The 3768-nt window shown below is 37.6% G+C and overlaps 1 long non-coding RNA gene across 1 annotated transcript; it reads left to right on the plus strand.

The window, feature by feature from the left end:
* On the plus strand, window positions 1–922 carry LOC133874949 (uncharacterized). The gene is made up of 3 exons (XR_009901411.1): window positions 1–130; window positions 644–699; window positions 793–922. It is a non-coding gene; the product is annotated as an uncharacterized LOC133874949 (long non-coding RNA).
* The last annotated feature ends 2846 nt before the right edge of the window (window positions 923–3768 follow it).

The raw sequence follows: 3768 nt of genomic DNA on the forward strand, positions 1-3768 counted from the left end.
GAAAATGCTGCTTCTACCCTCACTAAAGATCCAAAATTTCTACTGGCTGCAAGTCATCTTCAATGGTAAGACTTCGTACTCAATATCAGTTTCTGCCCACCAACAGAGGAAGATATTCCAGAAGAAAAGAGTATGGCAATCTTTTATATCTTTCTTAATTTCTACCCATCTTGCTTTTACTCCACATATTTTCGTAGATCTGTTTGGAATGAATTGTTATGGTTGCATATTTTCGTAGATCTGTTTGGATTGAATTGTTATGATTGTACTGGAAGTAGAAGTAAATTTTCGAGAGTTTTTTTCCTACTATTTCTCTGTTTAAGGAGATTGATCTAATTAAGACTTTGAGGCAAAACATAAACTACAAAACCCAATAACAGGGGCCTTCAAGGCACTCGAAAGGTTCAAAATTTACTTTAGATACTTCAAAATTGTTTTTGTGTTAAAATTTCATTATCCCATTGTATAATGTAATGGCAGAAACCAAAATAGTTCACTTCTTGTAATATATATTTAATGCAATTTTATATTACAACAAGTGAACTATTTTGGTTTCTGCCATTAACAACCTGTGTTGAACCATTTACTATGTCTTCCACTACTTCACTTGTTGGTACCATTTTAACTGCTCTTCCATTGGTAGATAATCTTGAGGATGATTCAAACTTCCGCATTTCCAGGATAAAAACTTTGATGAAGGTAAATATTTGTAAATTAGTTGAAACTTTTCATTTGTGCAATTATTATTTTTGAAACTTACTTTTCAATTAACTAAAGCTTATTCTTTTGTAGATGACGCTCAATCAAGGACAACAACATCATTGGACTTTATCTAGAAGGATGTTAGTAATGTAGGGTTATTGTAATGTTTTGGTTTTGGCTATTTGGTTATTGTAACTTTTTAATGTTTTGGTTATATGGTTATTTGTTTGTGTTTTGAATTTGTATATTTTTTAATAAATATTTTGGATTTGTATTTAGATTTGTTAATTTTGTACCAAAAGGCAAAAGGTCCAAAAAATTATTATACTTTATTTTGAAAAGATAAAAATCTGCACAAAAGTCGGCCCAAAAAGGGTCTAAAATTGGTCTAAAACTGGCCCAAAACAGGCATAAAGTTAGCTCAAAACCCAAATTGAAAAGCGGTTTTAAAACTGCCGATTATTGAGACAATAATCGCTAACCGGCGGTTATAAAAATAACCGTCTCCGCCTAGGCGGTTAGCGGTTGCGGTTGATAAAATGAAATAATCGCTAAGCGGTTAGCGGTTTTAGCCAATAACCGTTGGTTATAACCGTTTGTACACCCCTAGAAACAGCGAAACTTGACGAAAAATGGACAGAAGGACCCAATTCAAAAACACCAAAAAATTAAGTACCCAATTTTCAAAATTAAAAAGTTAAGAACTATTTTTAAATCACGCTCCAACTCAAGAATTTATTATACATTTACCCTAATTCTAATAACCATTGCTGGTGGTGATGATGCGTATCTTCTTATTTGGGGTTCATAAAAGATAGAAAGGAAACTTACCAACTGACATAAATAAACGCCGACTCTATTTTGCATTTTCATGACGTTTATACGTTGATTCTATTTTGCATTTTCATGACGTTTATAGTCACGAACACCGTGAAACACGAGCATATCATTTCTATTTTCTACAATCAAGACCGAAAGAGTCTCGGGTCAAACCCCCAAGCCGAGGTACAGTCAACACGGGCGGCCTACCAGCCCCTAGACTTCTCTAGAAGGAAAGTCTCCGCTTCTACAAGCTTACAAAAAATTTTACAAACTGACGAGTGTGATGTGGCTTATTTTCGCAAACTGACGTGGCAAGTTCATCGAAAAAAATCCCGACCCCCGGCAACAGAGAGAAATTCGGCGAGGGAAAAAGAGATCCGGCAACCCCGACACCAAATTTGGCTGGATATTTGATTCGACCAAGTGTAGGATTTGGCTGAATCTTTCAAAGAGATCTGCCCGAAAACAGAGATCCAGATCCGGCCGAGCTTGGGATTCGGCCGGATGTGAGATCCGGCCGAATTTCTCAAACCCACACCGGCCGAGCGTGAGTTTCGGCCTTAACTCTCAAACCCACACCGGACAAGCGTAGGTTTCCAGCCGAATCCGGTCAAAAATCTGGTGGTTGGACCGATGAGAGGGGGTAGAGATAGATTGTCGAAGATGGGGGAGACGGGAAAAAAAAAAAGATCTTTTTTTTTTTTTTTTTTTAAATGGTTTTAAATGAATTTTTTAATTAATAAAATGCCACCTCACATGTCACGTTAGTTTGTAATCTTCTGTTTGTAAAAGTTTGTCAATACCTTTAGCATTTTTCCTTATTTCCCCCCCCCCCCCCCTAATATTTAATGGAAATTTCATAAAAATTTCATGAATTTGTAACCTTCGTGTAAATCTAACTATGGAATTATTGAATTCAATTAGTTTTAAGAAAATAGATAATCTCAAGAATAAATGTGAAAAAAATTTAATATTATCAATCCGTTAATTTTGTGTTACTACTTTTCATAGATTAAGATCTTTCCCATAATCAGATTAAGACTTTTCCCATGGTTTCGTATTAAGATGACTGATTAATTATGTTGTTAACGACTAAGTAACATTAATAATTGTATTTATTGGACTGAAGTATGGTCGTTGTTCAACAATGAGGGGGTGACAATTCGCCCCCACCATCGGTCATATATATATATATATATATTTTAGGCGAGGGTTTACTCAGTGTAGGAGCGACTTCGCCAGAGAGGTTTGCCAGAGGTCTGATGCACACTCATTATCAAGTAAGTTTTGCCTTCGGCTTTTGCTTTTTGTGCACTTTGTTAAAGAACATTTCTCATTAACTTGTAATTTTTGCAGTTTTTGGTGAAGACGACGACTCTATGGCGCAACTTCTAAAGGTTTTCGGGGATCAATCCTCGTACTACTGCTCCCGAGGCCTAAGCTTGAATAGAAAGCCTTGAGGGGGTGGTCAATCGATTGAATCGGTGGCTGAAGTGCTAGGAAGAGGAGATCAGTGCTCGGGATTAGAGCCTTGCCGAGGAGAAGAAATTAAAATAGCAGTATAAGAAGGAAGCCCAAGAAGCCAATGCTCACTATGTCTAGGTGGTCAAGAATATGACCGAGGATCAAGACCTCCGAGACAACTTGGTAGCAGAGCTTAGTGCTTGCAGGGCTCATACTTCAACTTTGTCCATGAAGCTCTCGGTCTTTGAGGCAGCAAAGGAGAAGGCTGAATCTGAGAGGGAGGCAGCATTGGCCGAGAAGTTGAAGTCCGAGGAGCTTTCTGAAAGTCGGTATAAAACGCTTCGGTGGAAGTACAACCACTACAAGAATAAGTCGAAGCATCTTCTGCGGCAGCTTGCCTTTGTTCCCAAGCTACTGAACCCATGAATTAAATCCTGAGATTTATACCTTTGATAGGGCTACTATTAGCCCATTACTAGCTGGGATACCCGAAGAGGTCATTGACAAGGTCGAGGAACTAGGCAAGAGTTTTCACCTAGATGTTCCCGACTGGAGTGACGATGCTCCCAACCCCTAGAAGAGCTTGGTGATCTCCGAGCCTATTGTTGAGGAAGGCCCAGAGACGGCCTCCGAAGACTCATCTTCGACTTTGTAATTTTTATTTTCTTTTATTTTCTTTTATTTTATTTTTTTATCATGGTTGTATTGAATGAAAGGTCCTTTTTTTTTTTTTTTTTGAATTCATTTTTTATCTGAATTGGTCTAGGTTGAGTTCGACCG

Source organism: Alnus glutinosa, chromosome 8 (genome assembly GCF_958979055.1).
Source record: "Alnus glutinosa chromosome 8, dhAlnGlut1.1, whole genome shotgun sequence".
In the NCBI taxonomy this organism is placed as follows: Eukaryota; Viridiplantae; Streptophyta; class Magnoliopsida; order Fagales; family Betulaceae; genus Alnus; species Alnus glutinosa.